At 42.4% G+C, this 19696-nt stretch overlaps 1 protein-coding gene and 1 non-coding gene across 16 annotated transcripts in view; one reads left to right on the top strand and one right to left on the bottom strand.

Annotated features, from left to right (window-relative positions):
- HHAT (hedgehog acyltransferase) overlaps positions 1-19696 on the bottom strand; it is a 360564-nt gene that overhangs the window by 316479 nt on the left and 24389 nt on the right. The window lies entirely within an intron of this gene.
- LOC115861893 (U5 spliceosomal RNA) lies at positions 9606-9721 on the top strand. Its single transcript, XR_004042927.1, has one exon. It is a non-coding gene; the product is annotated as a U5 spliceosomal RNA (small nuclear RNA).

Here is a 19696-nt window from a genome sequence, read left to right as displayed (position 1 = left end):
TAAGCTACCACCACAAGAAACTAGAAAATGAGAAGCAAAACAAACACAGAGCAAGCAAGAAGAAGGACATAAAGAGCAGAAATCAATGAAATCAAAAACAGAAAAACAGAGAAACCTCATGAAACAAAAAGCTGGTTCTCTATAAAAATCAATACGCTCACAAATTTCCAGTAAACAAGCAAAAAATAAAGAAGAAGATGACCCAAATTACCAAAATCAGGAATAAAAAGGGGGCTATCACTACAAAGTCCACAGACATTATGAGGATAATAAGACATACTAAGAAAAACTCTATATACATAAATTTGACAACTTAGATTAAATGGCCTAATTCCTCAAAAAGCACAAACTACCAAAATGCACCCAATAAAAATATAACATTTTGGCCTCCCTAAGGTTCTCAGCCCCTCTCAGACAAATCACGGGGCAGGCCCTGAACCAAGATGGTGGAATAAAAGGACATGCTCTCACTCCCTCTTGTGAGAACACGAGAATCACAAAGAGCTGCTGGACAGTTATCGACAGGAAGACACTGGAACTCACCAGAAAAGATACTCCACATCCAAAGACAAAGGAGAAGCCACAATGAGACGGTAGGAGGGGCGCAATCACAGTAAAATCAAATCCCATAACCACTGGGTGGGTGACTCACAGACTGGAGAACACTTATACCACAGAAGTCCACCCACTGGAGTGAAGGTTCTGAGCCCCACATCAGGCTTCCCAACCTGGGGGTCTGGCAACGGCAGGAGGAATTCCTAGAGAATCAGACTTTGAAGGCTAGTGGGATTTGAATGCAGGACTTCAACAGGACTGGGGGAAACAGAGACTCCACTCTTGGAGGGCACACACAAAGTAGTGTGCACATCAGGACACAGGGGAAGGAGCAGTGACCCCAGCAAAGACTGAACGAGACCTACCTGCTAGCGTTGGAGGATCTCCTGCAGAAGCAGGGGGAGGCTGTGGCTCACCGTGAGGACAAGGATACAGGCAGCAGAAGTTCTGGGAAGTACTCCTTGGCGTGAGCCCTCCCAGAGTCTTCCATTAGCCCCATCAAAGAGCCCAGGTAGTCTCCAGTGTTGGGTTGCCTCAGGCCAAACAACCAAAAGGGAGGGAACCCAGCCCTACCCATCATCAGAAAAGCGGATTAAAGTTTTACTCAGCTCTGCCCACCACAGCAACAGTCAGCTCTACCCACCACCAGTCCATCCCATCAAGAAACTTGCACATGCCTCTTAGATAGCTTCATCCACCAGAAGGCAGACAACAGAAGCAGGAAGAAATACAATACTGCAGGCTGTGGAACAAAAACCACATCCACAGAAAGAGAGACAAGATGAAAAGGCAGAGGGCTATGTGCCAGATGAAGGAACAAGATAAAACCCAAGAAACACAACCAAATGAAGTGGAGATAGGCAACCTTCCAGAAAAAGGATTCAGAATAATAATAGTGAAGATGATCCAGGACCTCGGAAAAAGCAAAAATCGAGACGATGTAAGAAATGTTTAACAAAGACCTAGAAGAATTAAAGAACAAACAAACAGAGATGAACAATACAATAACACAAATGAAAACTACACTCGAAGGAATCAATAGCAGAATAACTGAGGCAGAAGAACGGATACGTGACCTGGAAGACAGAATGGTAGAATTCACGGCTGCGGAACAGAATAAAGAAAAAAGAATGAAAAGAAATAAAGACAGCCTAAGAGACCTCTGGGACAACATTAAACACAACAACATTCGCATTATAGGGGTCCCAGAAGGAGAAGAGAGAGAGAAAGGACCCCAGAAAATATTTGAAGAGATTATAGTCGACAACTTCCCTAACATGGGAAAGGAAATAGCCACCCAAGTGCAGGAAGCACAGACAGTCCCATAAAGGATAAACCCAAGGAGAAACACGCCGAGACACATAGTAATCAAATTGGCAAAAATTAAAGACAAAGAAAAATTATTGAAAGCAGCAAGGGAAAAATGACAAATAACATACAAGGGAACTCCCATAAGGTTAATAGCTGATTTCTCAGCAGAAACTCTACAAGCCAAAAGGGAGTGGCATGATATACTTAGAGTGATGAAAGGGAAGAACCTACAACCAAGATTACTCTACCACGCAAGGATCTCATTCAGATTTCACGGAGAAATCCAAAGCTTTACAGACAAGCAAAAGCTAAGAGAATTCAGCACCACCAAACAAGCTCTACAACAAAGGTTAAAGAAACTTCTCTAAGTGGGAAACGGAAGAGAAGAAAAGGACCTACAAAAACAAACCCAAACCAATTAAGAAAATGGTCATAGGAACATACATATCAAAAATTACCTTAAACGTGAATGGATTAAATGCTCCAACCAAAAGACACAGGCTTGCTGAATGGATACAGAAACAAGACCCATATATATGTTATCTACAAGAGACCTACTTCAGACCTAAGGACACATACAGACTGAAAGTGAGGGGATGGAAAAAGGTATTCCATGCAAATGGAAATCAAAAGAAAGCTGGAGTAGCACTACTCATATCAGACAAAATAGACTTTAAAATAAAAAGTATTACAAGAGACAAGGAAGGACACTACAGAATGATCAAGGGATCAATCCAAGAAGAGATAACAATTACAAACATTTATGCACCCAACATAGGAGCACCTCAATACATAAGGCAACTGCTAACAGCTATAAAAGAGGACACCAACAGTAACACAATAATAGTGGGGGATTTTAACACCTCACTTAAACCAATGGACAGATCATCCAAAATGAAAATAAATAAGGAAACAGAAGCTTTAAATAATACAATAGACCAGATAGATTTAATTGATATTTATAGGACTTTCCATCCAGAAAGAGAAGATTACACTTTCTTCTCAAGTGCGCATGGAACATCCTCCAGGATAGATCACATCTTGGGTCACAAATCAAGCCTCAGTAAATTTAAGAAAATTGAAATCATATAAAGCATCTTTTCTGACCACAATGCTATGAGATTAGAAACGAATTACAGGGGGAAAAAACGTAAAAAACACAAACGCATGGAGGCTAAACAATACGTTACTAAATAACCAAGACATCACTGAAGAAAACAAAGAGGAAATCAAAATATACCTAGAGACAAATGACAATGAAAACACGATGATCCAACACCTATGGGATGCAGCAAAAGCAGTTCTAAGAGGGAAGTTTATAGCTATACAAGCCTACCTCAAGAAACAACAAATATCTCAAATAAACAATCTAACCTTACACCTAAAGGAACTAGAGAAAGAAGAACAAACAAAACCCAAAGTTAGCAGAAGTAAAGAAATCATGAAGATCAAAGCAGAAATCAATGAAATAGAAACAAAGAAAACAAGAGCAAAGATCAATAAAACTAAAAGCTGGTTCTTTGAGAAGATAAACAAAATTGATAAACCATTAGCCAGACTCATCAAGAAAAAGAGGCAGAGGACTCAAATCAATAAAATTAGAAATGAAGAAAGAGAAGTTACAACAGACACCACAGAAATACAAAGCATCCTAAGAGACTACTACAAGCAACTCTATGCCAATAAAATGGACAACCTGGAAGAAATGGACAAATTCTTAGAAAGGTATAACCTTCCAAGACTGAACCAGGAAGAAATACAAAATATGAACAGACCAATCACAACTAATGAAATTGAAACTGTGATTAAAAATCTTCCAACAAACAAAAGTCCAGGACCAGATGGCTTCACAGGTGAATTCTATCAAACATTTAGAGAAGAGCTAACTCCCATCCTTCTCAAACTCTTCCAAAAAATTGCGGAGGAAGGAACACTCCCAAACTCATTCTAAGAGGCCACCATCACCCAGATACCAAAACCAGACAAAGATACCACAAAAAAAAAAAATCACAGTTCAATATCACTCATGAATATCGATGCAAAAATCCTCAACAAAATACTAGCAAACAGAATCCAACAGCACATTAAAAGGATCATACACCATTATCAAGTGGGATTTATCCCAACGATGCAAGGAATCTTCAATATATGCAAATCAATCAATGTGATACACCATATTAACAAGCTGAAGAATAAAAACCATATGATCATCTCAATAGATGCAGAGAAAGTTTTCGACAAAATTCAACACTCATTTATGATAAAAACTCTCCGGAAAGTGGGCATAGACAGAAACTACCTCAACATAATAAAGGCCATATAGGACAAAGCCACAGCAAACATCATTCTCAACGGTGAAAAACTGATAGCATTTCCTCTAACATCAGGAACAACACAAGGATGTCCACTCTCACCACTATTGTTCAACAGAGTTTTGGAAGTCCTAGCCATGGCAATTAGAGAAGAAAAAGAAATAAAAGGAATACAAATTGGAAAAGAAGAAGTAAAACTGTCAAAGTTTGCAGATGACATGATACTCTACATAGAGAATCCTAAAGAGGCTACCAGAAAACTACTAGAGCTAATCAATGAATTTCGTAAAGCAGCCGGATACAAAATTAATGCACAGAAATCTCTTGCATTCCTATACACTAATGATGAAAAATCTGAAAGAGAAATTAAGGAAACACTCCCATTTACCACTGCAACAAAAAGAATAAAATACCTAAGAATAAACCTACCCAGGGAGACAAAAGACCTGTATGCAGAAAACTATAAGACACTGATGAAAGAAATTAAAGATGATACCAACAGATGGAGAGATATACCATGTTCTTGGATTGGAAGAATCAATATTGTGAAAATGACTATACTACCCAAAGCAATCTACAGATTCAATGCAATCCCTATCAAATTACCAATGGCATTTTTTACGGAACTAGAACAAAAAATCTTAAAATTTGTATAGAGACACAAAAGACCCCGAATAGCCAAAGCAGTCTTGAGGGAACAAAATGGAGCTGGAGGAATCAGACTCCCTGACTTCAGACTATACTACAAAGCTATAGTAATCAAGACAATATGGTACTGGCACAAAAAGAGAAACATAGATCAATGGAACAAGATAGAAAGCCCAGAAGTAAACTCACTCACCTATGGTCAACTAATCTATGACAAAGGAGGCAAGGATATACAATGGAGAAAAGACAGTCTCTTCAATAAGTGGTGCTGGGAAAACTGGACAGCTACATGTAAAAGAATGAAATTAGAACACTCCCTAACACCATACATAAAAATAAACTCAAAATAGATTAGAGGGCTTCCCTGGTGGCGCAGTGGTTCAGAGTCCACCTGCCGATGCAGGGGACACGGGTTCATGCCCCGGTCTGGGAAGATCTCACATGCCGCGGAGCGGCTGGGCCCGTGAGCCATGGCCGCTGAGCCTGTGCGTCCGGAGCCTGTGCTCCACAGCGGGAGAGGCCATGACAGTGAGAGGCCCACATATCACAAAAAATAAATAAATAAATAAATAAATAAATAGATTAGAGACCTAAATGCAAGACCAGACACTATCAAATATCAAACTCTTAGAGGAAAATATAGGAAGAACACTCTTTGACATAAATCACAGCAAGATCTTCTTTGATCCACCTCCTAGAGTAATGGAAATAAAAACAAAAATAAACAAATGGGACCTAATGAAACTTCAAAGCTTTTGCCCAGCAAAGGAAACCATAAACAAGACGAAAAGACAACCCTCAGAATGGGAGAAAATATTTGCAAACCAATCAACGGACAAAGGATTAATCTCCAAAATATATAAACAGCTCATGCAGCTCAATATTAAAAAAACAAAAAACCCAATCCAAAAATGGGCAGAAGACCTAAATAGACATTTCTTCAAAGAAGACATACAGATGGTCAAGAAGCATATGACAAGCTGCTCAACATCACTAATTATTAGAGAAATGCAAATCAAAACTATAGTGAGGTATCACCTCACACCAGTTAGAATGGGCATCATCAGAAAATCTACAAACAACAAATGCTGGAGAGGGTGTGGAGAAAAGGGACCCCTCTTGCACTGTTGGTGGGAATGTAAATTGATACAGCCACTATGGAGAACAGTATGGAGGTTCCTTTAAAAACTAAAAATAGAGTTAACATATGATCCAGCAATCCCACTACTGGGCATACACCCAGAGAGAACCATAATTCAAAAAGACACATTGCACCCCAATGTTCATTGCAGCACTATTTACAATAGCCGGGTCATGGAAGCAACCTAAATGCCCATTGACAGACGAATGGATAAAGAAGATGTGGTACATATATACAATGGAGTATTACTCAGCCATAAAAAGGAACGAAATTGGGTCATTTGTTGAGACATGGATGGATCTAGAGACTGTCATACAGAGTGAAGTAAGTCAGAAAGAGAAAAACAAATATCGTATATTAACGCATATATGTGGAACCTAGAAAAATGGTACATATGAACCAGTTTGCAAGGCAGAAATTGAGACACAGATGTAGGGAACAAACGTATGGACAACAAGTGGGGAAAGCGGCGGGGGGGTGGGGGTGGGGGGTGGAGGTGGGGGTGTGATGAATTGGGCGATTGGGATTGATATGTATACACTGATGTGTATAAAATTGATGACTAATAAGAACATGCTGTATAAAAAAATAAATTTAATAAAATTAAAAAATGTAAAAATATATATATATCATTTTAACCATCAAACAAATTGAATTCATAGTTTTAAAGTCCCTAAAAAGAAATCCCCAGTCCCACGTGGTTTCACTGAAGAATTCTACCTGACACTCAAAGAACCTCTCTGTAATAGGGGAGATACTGCCGAACTCATTTTCTAAGTCTAGTAATAAACACATGAAATCTGAAATTAAAGATACAAGACCATATATAATCAGTCAAAAATCAGACATAGACAGTACTCAGAGAGAAAGAGAGAACTACAGTCTAATATCCCTCCTGAACACAGACAAGAAAAATCTCAACAGAATATCAGCTAATGTAGTCCAGCTACATATATAAAAAAATTATACACCATGACCAAGTGGAGTTTATCCCAGGGATGCAAGGCTGGTTCAGTACTCAAAAATCAATCAAAGTAATGCAACATATTAACATTTTCTTAATTAAAGAAGAAAAATAGCATCATCATACCAATTGATGCAGAAAAATCATCTAACAAAATTCAATACTGATTCATAAAAATTCTCAGAAAACTAGGAATAGAGGGAAACTTCCCCCCCTTGATAAAGAACATCTACAGAAAAACCTACAGAAACATCATACTTAATGGTGAATGACTGATGTTAATGGTTAAGACTGGGAAAAAGCCAAGGATGTACACTCTCATAACTCTTATTCAACATCATACTAGAAGTCCTAGCCAGCACAATAAGAAAAGAAAAGAAGAGTCATAACAGATTGAAAAGGAAGACATGAGAATGTCCTGATTTGCAGGTGACATGATTGTTTACACAGGAAAACTCAACAAGTCTGTCCAAAAAGAAAGGAAAAAAAAACCCTCCAATGAGGAATAAATGAGCCCAGAAAAGCCATAGGATATAAGATCAACATATAAAAGCCAACTGTACTTCTATATACTAGCAATGAACATGTGGAAATTGAAATTTAAAATGTAAAACCATTTATAATCACTCAAAAAATAAAATACTTAGGCATAAATGTAACAAAACATGTATAGAATTTGTCTCCTAAAAACTACAAAATACTAATGAAATAAATCCGAAAAGATGTAAATAAGGCTAAAGACACACTGTGTTCGTGGACTGGAAAATTCAACATAGTGAAGACATCAATTTTCCAAATTGATCTATAAATTTATCAGAATTGTACCAAAATCCCAGCAAAAAGTCTTGTAGATATAGAAGAGCTTATTCTAAAGCATATTTGGAAAGGCAAAGGAACTAAATGAGCTAAAACAATTTGGAAAAAAAGAATAAAATTAGATTACATTACTTGATTTTAAGACTCACCAGTAATCAAGAAAATGTGGCATTAGTGTAAAGACAGATACATATATCAATGGAACAGAAATGAAAACCCAGAAATAGAGCCACACAAGTTTGGCCAACTGATTTATGACAAAGGTGTGAAACAATTCAATAGAGGAAGACAGTCTTTTCAACAAAAGGTGCTGTAGCAATTGGATATCCATAAGCAAAAAAATAATAATAATAAATCTCTACCTAAATTAACACAAAAATTAACCCAAAAGGGATCACAGACTTAAAGGTAAAATGCAAAACTAGGCAACTTTGTGGGGGGGGGGGAAATCTTTGGGTCATAAAACTAGGCCAAGAGTACTTAGACATGACACCAAAAGCACAGTTCTTAAGAGAAAAAAAAATTAATAAACTTGATTTCTGTGAAAGACCCTACCAAGAGGATGAAAAGTCAAGCCACCGCCTGAGAAATAATATTTGCAAACCACCTACCTGACAAAGAACTAGTATCTAGACTATACAGAGAACTCTCTGAACTCAACAGTGAAAATAAACCAAACACTCCAAGTAAAAACAGGCAAAAGATATGAACAGAATTTCACTAAAGAGTATATAGAGATGACAAATAAGCACATGAAAATATGTTCAACGTCTTTAACTATTAGGGAAACGCAAATGAAAACCATGATGAGATATCACTACCCACCTATCAGAATAGCTGAAATTTAAAATGTTAATAAGGTCAGATGCTAGTAAGTGTGCAGAGAAACTGAGTATCTCATACCTTTTTTTGGTGGGAATGTAAAATGGTAGAGCCATTTTGGAAAACAGTTCATACAGTTTTTCATAAAACCAAACATGTACTTATCATACAATCCAGCAATCAAACACCTGGGTATTTATCCCTGAGAAAATAAAACTGAAGTTCACATGAAAACCTGTACACAAATATTCACCTCAGATTTATTTATAATAGCCAAAAACTGGAAACAACCGAAATGTCCTTCACGGGTCAAATGGTTAAACAAACTGTGGTCCATCCATATCATTAACTAATACCCTGCAAAGAAAAGGAATAAATTACTGATACACACAACTTGTATGAATCTCAAGGGCATTAAGCTGGGGGCGGGGGAGGGAGCCAGTCTCCAAAGGTTATAATACCGTATGACTCCATTTATATAACATTCTCAAATGACAGAATCATGAGATGGAAAGACAAAACTGTGGCTTCCATGGGTTCGGGATGGCGAGAGCAGGATGTGTGTGACTAGAAAGAGGCAGAAAGGAAGTTCTTTCTGGTTCTATATTTTAACTGTGTTGGTGGTTAATGAAAGGAAAGGAATAGAACCACACTCAAAAGTCCCAATATACCACATACAAAAACTGCAGTTTCCGTGGTTGAACCAGGATGGGGTTTAAAGCCCAGCCACGTAGACCTCTGCTTCGCCCCCTAATGGTGGTTCCTGAGGCATGCTAGGAATACTATGGTATTTGCAGAATCTCAAAGTTGATGAGTCAGACTTCTCATTTGCATACCCACAGTACCCTGTATAGAGTACAATCCTTTCAAGTTTAAAAGAATATTCCTTTCAACTCAACATTTCTAACTATGAGAAGTTTGCTTACCAAATCCCTTGTACAAACTTTAAGCAGGAAGTGCCCTTGGGGACAAAGAGCCCCCATCAGTGAAGTAGGATCCGCGGTTACTGGAGAAATGAGCTTAGTAAACCAGCGTTAGAGTCTGGTTTCTCTTCAGATAGAATAAATCTTTCGCCTTTTACTAAAGATTTCCGTGAAGAGAACTAAGTCTGAATGTTCCACAAACTTTTTGAGGCCTTGCTTTGGCAGGGCTAGTGTCTGATGTTGTAATAAAAGACATGATCTTTCTGAAACAACCCATCTTCCTGCCGCTTTCAACATGCCATTATTCCTCTTAACCTACAAGGTTTAGTATTATAAGAAGCTTATAGGCTAAGGTTTTATTGGTTTTCTACCTGAACTGTTCTGATTAACCTACACAGTTTTAGTATTATAAGTAAGAAGCTTATAAAGTTTTATTGGTTTTCTGCCTGAGCTGTTCTAGTAAAATGTCATAAATTTATGTCAAATGAATTTCCACTGATGAAGTGTTGACTTGCCAGTTGCCACTCACGTCAGAAACATTGGCTAAAACAACTGAACCATTCCCCTTCCCTCCCCTATGTAATGAAGAATCTAAAATGTTGAAAACATATATCCTAAGTGATGGCCCTGAAGCCCCACTCAAAGGTCCTGTATTCAGTTCCAAGTTGGAAAGTATGTGGTGGTCTGATGCCAGATCGTCCAGAATCCCCAGTGCATGATGTCATAGCCACGAGAGGAACCTTAAATGCATGGTAGTGGTACCAGCTCCTAAAGGACAAAGAGCCTCCTGAAACTTCACCCAGCACAGCAAACAGGCTGGTGTGAACTGGTTTCTACTGCTTGCCTAATAAACGTCTATATGTGTGATCAAATTTAGCTGGAGAACGGCCTTAATACAACCCACGAGCAAAATTATAATGGACTAACTAACCCTCACCAACGTGAACCTTTCAGCAGATACTGTGATCTTGCAAGTGGCTTCAGTCAGTTCCCCACACAAAGACACCGCCCTTCACATCTCCCACGGGCCCATGATCTCACTTTTATCCTGCAGCTGCTTCTAATTTCTTTTTAACAGAGACTTATCAACTGTCATGTCATGATTTTAAAAGGTAATAACCTTTTAAAGAATGGTGACAGGCATCACTTTTAGGGAAGGTACTGGGAAAAGGAAGGGTTTCCCCTCCTCCACCCTCCCCCATGTCTCTCCCCAAATTTCAGCTCTAAGCCGCTGCTGAACTCTGCTCCTTCTACTCTCAGAATCCTATCTGTTGGAGCACTTACATAGGATGTGTTGTGTAAACAACCTCCTCTACCCTGAGGGACTGTTCTTGACAATAAAAGTGCCCAAATGCAGAGTCCACATTCCAGAAGGGACGAGTTAGCCTCCAAGGGTCCCAGTCAGAAATCCAGTTCCAGACATGGCTACAATTCAACTGATTTCAATATTGGTATTGAAAGCTGCACCTGAGAATTTATTGGCATTAAGGATGTTAGAAAGAAGTAATGTACAAATGAAGGAAGTGGTGTTCAACATGGGCAGTGGGTGAGAAATTTTCTCAGCCTCCAATAACCTCATAAGGGTGAGGCATCAGAATCCCTGGAGCAGGCACCCAGAGCTTCAGAGAAAACAGTCCTCCTTCTAGCACCCCCTGTGCTTCTATGTCCCTTTACTTCATAAGGTTCCATTCCCCCTGTCAGACTAGCAGGGTGTCTGCTCCAGCCCAGAGTAGAACTGCCTCAGCCTCAGATGAATCCTTCCTGCAGGGTGCTTGTTGGAGAACCTACAGACAGAGAACAGGTTCAGTGGCAGATTTTGTACCTGCCACTGAAGAAATAAGTAATAAGTGTTTGCACATGTGGCAGAATTCAGATCTGAACTCTTTCCCTACGACGTATCACTTGGTAGTGAGGTTACAGGAAAGGAAGATATTTAACTCCTACCCACCTCCAACTACCAGAAGTAATAAGAGTAAAACCAAAGAATTTGACTTTTGTTCAACAATCAGACAGACTCGGGTCAGTTCAAAACACTATCCTCCTGTTCAAGGCTCAGCTCAGATCCACCTCCTCTGGGGAGCCTTCCCTGGTCATTCCAAGGTTGGAAACTCACCTGGCAATTTTGGGCTATACCAACCAGGGACACTCATAAAACTGGAAACACTCTGTTCAGTGTAATGCCGGTTTTCAGGAAGGACACACAAACAGGGTCAGTTGCCCTGGCTGTGTACACCTGCTATCTCTTCAGCTTGACAGATGCTGCTGCCCTTAGTTAAATAATTAGAGCATCATCCCTATTAAAGCCACATGGCAGCCTGGCATTCTCAGATGGAGTATTAACTTCTTGAGGAGAGAAGCTATGCTTCTTACTTCCCTTAACCCACAGCACCTATAGAAAAGCAGTTGATTAGCAAAGAATTACTTGTAAACTGACTGGCCTGGGGCTGAGAAATGTCTCACTGCTCCAAACCTATATCATCACCTCAAGGTTTCACTAAGTAGTCATGGGGAACCTCTCTCTCTCTCAATCTGTTTCTTTTTCTCCCTTCTCTCCCTCCATACGTGTACATGCACACATACACACACCTGATTTTTTAGTCCTGCAGGGCTAAACCCCTGGTTCTAACTTCACCTTATCTTCTCCCGGCTCCTTCAAGAAACTTTATAACAAAATAAACAATATTTGGCAGGACTTCCCTGGTGGCGCAGTGGTTAAGAATACGCCTGCCAATGCAGGGGACACAGGTTTGATCCTTGGTCCAGGAAGGTCCAACATGCTGCGGAGCAACTAAGCCCGTGTGCCACAACTACTGAATCCTGCGCGACTACAGCCCGTACTCTGCAACAAGAGAAGCCACCGCAATGAGAAGCCCGTGCACCGCAACAAAGAGTAGCGCCCGCTCGCCGCAACTAGAGAAAGCCCGCGTGCAGCAACGAAGACCCAACGCAGACAAAAATCGATCAATGAATCATAAATTTTTTTTTAAAAACCAATATTTTGCATGAGTTAGTAGATATAAAAGAGAGAGGAGGGCCAAGCAGGGGCCTTAGTGATTGAGCTAATAAGCAAATTTGATGCTTGTCCATCTGCATTACAGACCCTATTTTCACATAAGGCAGAGAGCTTCCCTTTCCTGTGCTCCCCAGGAAATCACTACTGCCTCACTTTTCCCCCCGCCTAGTTGCAAATCTCCTACATATCAGGAAGGACATCCAGCAGGGATGAGACTAGACAAGAGACAGCGTACTGGCAGGTTAAGAGCAGGAGTTCTTCATGTGAACGAGAGGGAATCAAGCCCAACGTGTGCTCAAGAACCTTCCCTCCATTACTAGTCTGCGGGCTTCTTGCTCCGACCATTTGGAGACTCCTCAGCCCACACCCTCTCTGCCTGGAGAGGCCGGCACAGGACACAAGAATCTCCCTCCGCTGAGCAGCCCCTCTGTGAAGGGGCAAAGCTGCATCCAATCCTCTGTTCATAAGGACGGGCTGAAAATTCACACGAACAGCCAAACCACACGTTCACCTGTTGCCATCAGATGGAGGAAGGCAGACACGACCAGAACACCGCAATCATCTTGGAGGAGCTACGGCTGAATGAAAATGAGGTAAGGCCTACACTCTCTAAACCTGCCAGAGTCTAGACATGTGAAACAAAGCAAACATTGCCAGGGGGCCAATGATCCTTCACAGTAAGTACCCAACCAGACAGCCATGTCCACCTTAACCCAACCGCCACTACTGAATGCCTGCTCCAGTGAGGCAGGGATGAAAGATCCTCTTACATCTAAAACAGGTAACTGCTCTATAACACAGGCTCGGGGAGGAGTCCTGGGAATGGAGCTCATAGGAGGGAGGAATCAATGCCAACAGGGGGAGGAGCCGGGGGGAGAGGCGTCAGGAAAGGTTTCACGTGGGCTGTTGCTTGAGCCGCAGGGAAGTGTGCCCAGTCTGCATGAGGATGACGGGGAGGAAACCTCAAGGCATCCTTGGGGAATGGCAGACGATCCTGTTATTTAGTAGCACGTGGTTACTACATGGAGATGAGGCTGCTAAAACGAGGTAGGGCCAGTGGACAAACGGGGCTGAATGTCAGCCACCGAGTCTGGACTTCATACTGTGAGAAATGGGGAGCCATGCATGGGTTTTGAGGAACATTATGAGATATACATTCCAGGACGTTAAGTCCAGGGATGCACAAACCTTGAATGGGGGAGATCGGGGGAGGCGGGCAAGGTAGAGAAATGCCAAGGCTCCTCAAAGAGTCCTCAGAAGAAATGGCAATGGCCCCAACCCCTTCAGTAACCGTCCCTTGCCTTCTGAATAAAGTCCAGGCTCCACCTATAGCACCCAATGGCCTTTATGATCCAGCCCCTGTCTATCCTGTATCATCCCTTGCTCTCACTCAACCTCCCAGCCAAACTGAAGGACTCTCTCAAATCCAGTCCTTAGGCCCGCTGCTCCCTTCACCCATCCTTCCCCAGTGCCTCAGCTCTAATTTCTGTGAGTCTGGGTTACAGGCACCTTCTGTTTCTGCATGCCCCGTGAATAGGTGCATCACTTACCTCACTGTCTCAGCATCAGTGTCCCCCGAATTCAGGGCCCAGTGAAGACAGAGCCTGGAAGGTCACAGCCCCCCAGCCCCCAGCCTAGAAGCCTCTCACACAGCAGCCACTCAATGAATATTTGTTAAATGATTCAACATAGAGCTTGCTGAGGGTTTTTTTTTTAAGTATCAAACTACAGAGGAATTTATAAATAAGTTGAATATTAAAATCTTTATAGGTAAAATCTGAGTAGCTAAAAATTTTATCTTTACTTTAGAAACGACCTCTTCTCTCTTAACATTCAAAGACGTAAGTGATCAAGCTTCCCTTCTCTGATCGTATCTTCTCTTTCTAACCTTCTTGGCAGGCGCTGAAAATTCCTCTCTGATTCTACTTCTCAAAGAACGTCTCATTCACAAGTGGGCCCCAATTTCAGAACTGTCACAGGAAGAGATGTCCTCAGGAAAGAAATGAGTAATTGATTACGTGTAAAATTCTTCATAATGCATTAGGCTTTTGAGAGCTCCTTTCAGTAGCAATCCATCCCCTTCTAGATTTAAACGTTTCTCTGTAGAACATTATCTCCTTGCCAGACAGGGGGAATCAACAAATCTTAGCTCTAAAGCAAGGACGTCACCATCCATGGAAGGACAAAATAATGACCACAGAAGCATGGACTGAGGATCCATTCTGTACCAACCACATACATGCTGGGTGTTTTATCATCATCTCTTTCTCCACAATAAGACCTCCCGTTCCCATATTCCAAAACATAAAACTAAGGCTCAAATGAGGTGACTGATTTTCCAAAATGGAGCAAACTGCATTTTGAACTCAAGTCCATCCAACTCCACACCTGTGCTCTTTCCATTATAACAACTATCTTGAATCATAAATAAAAATAGGGGCTTCCCTGGTGGCGCAGTGGTTGAGAGTCCGCCTGCCAAAGCAGGGGACACGGGTTCGTGCCCCGGTCCGGGAGGATCCCACATGCCGCGGAGCAGCTGGGCCCGTGAGCCACGGCCGCTGAGCCTGCGCATCCGGAGCCTGTGCTCCGCAGCGGGAGAGGCCACAACAGTGAGAGGCCCGCGTACCACAAAAAAAAAAAAGAAATAAAAGGAAAACAAATTCATGGTAATACAACCCAACATGGAGCTTCAGTCATGTCAGTTTGATTCAGAACCTACTATCTAGAAATATCAAGCAAGGAACATGGCCACTAAAAAGTTTCCTTCATGTTCTTGGGACATCTAGCAAGAACACTAGGCAAGACAAAAGGGAACCATCAAACACCGAGACAGATGGCCAGAACTGGAAAGGCATCGGGCTCGACCTGTCCCTGGCCACACACAGGTTCCCAGCGCAGGACTGCTCCAAGAGGCCACTGGAGCCCACGCGGGGAGGCACTTTCAAGCCTGGAAAAAGATACATCGCGAAACAGGATGCAAACGTCACAGCACATCTAACCCGAACACTCCTTGAGTGCTACACCTACGCAATCTCCCCCACCACAACTGGCGTCTCTCGGCAGAAACAAGCAGCTTTACACCAAAGGAATGATAAGACCCAAAGGTATTCCTGATTTGGGCTATAATCCTCCCTACCATCATCGGCAACCGGAGGACTGTGGTCAGACCCAGCAACCTTTCACTGTCCTAAGGGAAGCTTCCCCTTGAGTCACCACCACCCTGATACATTCGTCTCCTTTCCAACCACACTGAGCCCCTCTGGAAGAGCATCTTCTCTACAGATGACCTTGCCAAATCCCACCCATTCTGTGGAGCTCAGCTGAAGGTCTGCCCCCAGAAGCAGTGTGGGATTGCTTGTGCCCACAGTGGTCTCTCCCTGCTCTGACTGTCAACACTGTCCCACTTGGCATTCACGTACATGCCAATCAAGGTGAACTTAGGACTGATGCATTTTACGCCAATGTTGCCACCTGGCACAGTGTTACTGTCTCCTGCAGTTAAATTCAGCAAAATACTCACCTACTCTGTCCCAGGCACTGAAGATACAGGACTCATTAAATCCCAGCCCTGCCCCTGTGAGATTCACAGTCTGGTGGAGGATGGATACTACAAGATAACACTGTACAAATATATTTATCATGATAGGGTACAAGATTCAATCCAAAGCATGACTACACATCACCCTGTTCATCTCCTTCAGATCATTTAGCTCAATCTGTGGCTGTTAACGTTTATTCATTTACTTACTGTTGGTCTGTCCCCACTAGGAGACACTGGGACAGGAAGTTTGTCTGTCTGGTTCACTACTATGTCCCTAGCATTCCACATGGACTTGGGCGCAGAAACACATGCGTTAAAAGCTGTATTTGTGGAAGGAGATAAAAAGAGAAGCAGAGGAGTGTCAGGAACTAGGCGCATTAAAAAGCCCAAGTTAAAGGTCCACGCAATGCTTCCGTGATAGGAGACACCTGGGCTCAGATGTGAAGTGTGAGTGAGGACCAGATAGGGAAGAAGTGGAGCACGATCCAGAGGAGGAAACAGGATGAGCAAAGGTAAGAAATGGCCAAGTCAGCATGACGAAGCCCTTAAATACGACTGCAGGCCAGCCGTTCTCAAAGAGAGGCGGTTTTGTCCTTAGGGGGCATGTGGTGACGCCTGGAGACATTCGTGACTGTCATGACTTGGTGCTACTGGCATCTACGAGGTGGAGTCCAGGGATGCTGCTAAACACCCTACAATGTACAAAACAGGCCCCCAAACAAAGGAGGTCAGCAGTGCTGAGGTTTAGCGACATTTAAAGGATGGACTGGTCAGAGGACATAAAAGCTTCCTTCTAAAGTTCACAATTTCTACTCATGCCTAATGTCACCTTTTGATTAGAATTTAGACCAGAATAGCGTTTGCTTGCCACCTCCCATAACCTCCAAAGGAAATACTCAGAACCTATTAGGCTTCTGTTTTAGCTGCAATAAGACTTTCAGCAGACATCCATGAACCTCCTGTCACTACATATGGCCCCGGGTCTATTTTATGATCTTCACCAAGGACACAGAATCAATTTCCTTCATCTGTTGGCTATCCACCCTGGCTCACCATTTTCCCTCTAAATTCTAGGACTCCAAACTACTCATCCCCTATGCAGGGTAATGAGATACAGAAAGATGAGGACAAGAGGTGCTCAACACCATCAGATGAATGGATGGAAGGATGATCAGCAGGACAGAGGAACAGAGATTTTTCAGAATAGAAAAAGTCCTTGAAACTTTTATCTGAGCCTTGTGCACTGTTCCACAAAGGCAGGGTCGACCTAAACGTCGACATCCACTGCCTGTGCCCATCACCCCAGGGGGCTGTCATGGAGAATGCACAGAAGAGGTCATGTCCCCAGGATTCTGAAGCTTTGGCAGGGAGTCAAGCAGCTGAACGTGATGGGGTGGTGGGAGCTGGGAAGTCAGCGAAGACAAAGCCCCTTTGTCTAGAAGTAGCAACACCCAGCAGGGCTGAGCCTGCAACAATGAAATCCATGGGAGCTCCAAACCTGTCAGGGCCTGATCCTCGTTCAGCTTCTCATACTGCCTCACAGTTGCTTCTCTTCAGCGAAAAGTCTCTTAGTCTAAAATGAGTTTGCTTATTTTTGCCCCTGGCAAACAATTCAGTATTATCTGAAATGCCTGAATTATGACTCTAAAATTTTTTTTTAAATCACCATTTTTTTTCTGTTGTAAGAGATCCAATAGCAGTATATTTCTAAAGAGTAGATCCCAGACACTCACAAGGGCTATCTGCTGTTGTAACCAGAGCAGGACCCAATGGGGCCTTCCCAGGACAAACCCCCCCCCCCCCGCCCACTGTCCTCCGCCTGTCTCGTCTGCAGAAAAACTGTAATCAAAGAGTAAGTTTAATCAGAGAAGTGAGAAAATGCAAAAGCAAAGGAAAAAGTCAAACAAGGCAAAACAATAATAGCTTAGCCATTAAACAAAGTCAAGGACCTTTAGTTTCTCCTCAGGGGCTATAGATATATTCTGAGCCATATCCTTTGAGCTGTTTTGCAGATACCGAAACCCCCACCAGGTGGAAGAAGTTAACTAGATGCTGCCCACAAGCACGTAGACCCCAGACCAATCAGCACCAGAAGGTTGATGATGTTGACTCCTGGTTGCCTCACCACCAACCAAGAATGTCCATGAGCTGATGATGCACCTTGCAACTCTCTCCTCAACACATAGCCCCTTCCTCTTTTCCCTATGTAATTTCTGAACAAAACTTGGGGAGTTGGTTCTTTGGGACATGAGTCCACCTTCTCGCCAGGATTGACAGCTACCTCAATAAAGCTACCTTTCCTTTTACCCAACACTTATCTCTCAGTATTGGATTCCTGAGCGATGAGCAGCTAAACCTGAGTTCTGTAACACTGTGACAACTCAAGTTCCACGGTGACATAAAGCTTCCCAAATTTCCTCATCTCTGAAGTGGGCACATTACACATCTTACGAATAATCCTAAAAAGGACTTATTTAAATCAGAAACAGTTACAAATGGATTCGATGTATGAAAATTAAATTTATATCCAACTTTTCACGGAAATGTCTGGTGGGCAGAACAACTGGGAAGAGCATCATGCAGGGCAGGACATTCTTCCCAGCCCCAGACAAACATGAGCCATGTATTTAATACAGTGGCTCTGTACAGAGCCAGAGCTGGAAGAAGAGGGACAGGTTACCCTAGAAAATCAAATGGAAATGGAAGCCAGTTTTCTTCAATTCTAAGTAAGATCTGTAACTCTCAAAGTAGGAAGATATCAATACAGGCAGTACCCAGTTTGGAAACGAATTGTCTTCCAAAGTTCATTTGTAAGTCAGGTGCTCCGAACCTGGAGTGCGAGCATCATTCTATGTCCCAAGCCAACCAACAAAAGCTGATTAAACTTACAATATACCTGGCACACTACACACTTAGAGCAAAAATAGTACAAAGCAATGGTGTGATATCATTTTTTTAAACATATCCACATGCCTAGAAAAACAAATACACAGCTCCTCACTAGGGTTGACCTGAACCCAAACTATGAGCTGAAGCTGGACGTCATGTGGTCCAAGTCATTACTGAAGTGGGGTCCTGGAAAACTGAAAGGGGAAGAATGAGAAAAACTCCAGACTCAAGAGGAAAGGGGTTCTGGTGGGACACAGAAAGTAGTCTAACATCTTGCAATCAAAAGAGGAGGGTCTGGTACCTACCCATGACATACTCTGAAGAACAGAAGTGCTAACCGTCACCACTAGGAGAGCAACAGCGGCCACCCTGCCAGCGATCTAAGCAGGCACGATGAGCTGCAGTGGAGGATAAATGGCCCACTGCCACCCGGAACCAGGGAGCAGAGGGGCGGGGGATTCCCAGCATGCTCTGCAGGGTGTGGACGGCCAGGGGCAGTAGAGGCAGGAAGGAAACAGTTCCACAGTTGCCATGAGTTGGTATAGGGAGTGTCCAGGAGCCACATTTGACTCCAATAGCTATGGCTAGGTCAGGAAGGAACTTCCTAAACTTTACAAAAGTGAAATCTGCATGAACCAATAAGGTTACTGATCCACATCTCTAGTACTTTGAGAGGAGAACATGGGATGAGATAAAGACAAAGCACGGGGAATGCCTTTCTCTACACGGCACACTCGCACCTTTTACAGCAGGAAAGGTAC

This window comes from Globicephala melas, chromosome 1 (assembly GCF_963455315.2).
Source record: "Globicephala melas chromosome 1, mGloMel1.2, whole genome shotgun sequence".
In the NCBI taxonomy this organism is placed as follows: domain Eukaryota; kingdom Metazoa; phylum Chordata; class Mammalia; order Artiodactyla; family Delphinidae; genus Globicephala; species Globicephala melas.
The sequence above is the reverse complement of the archived record's forward strand: the minus strand, read 5'-3'. Positions and strand labels throughout refer to the sequence as shown.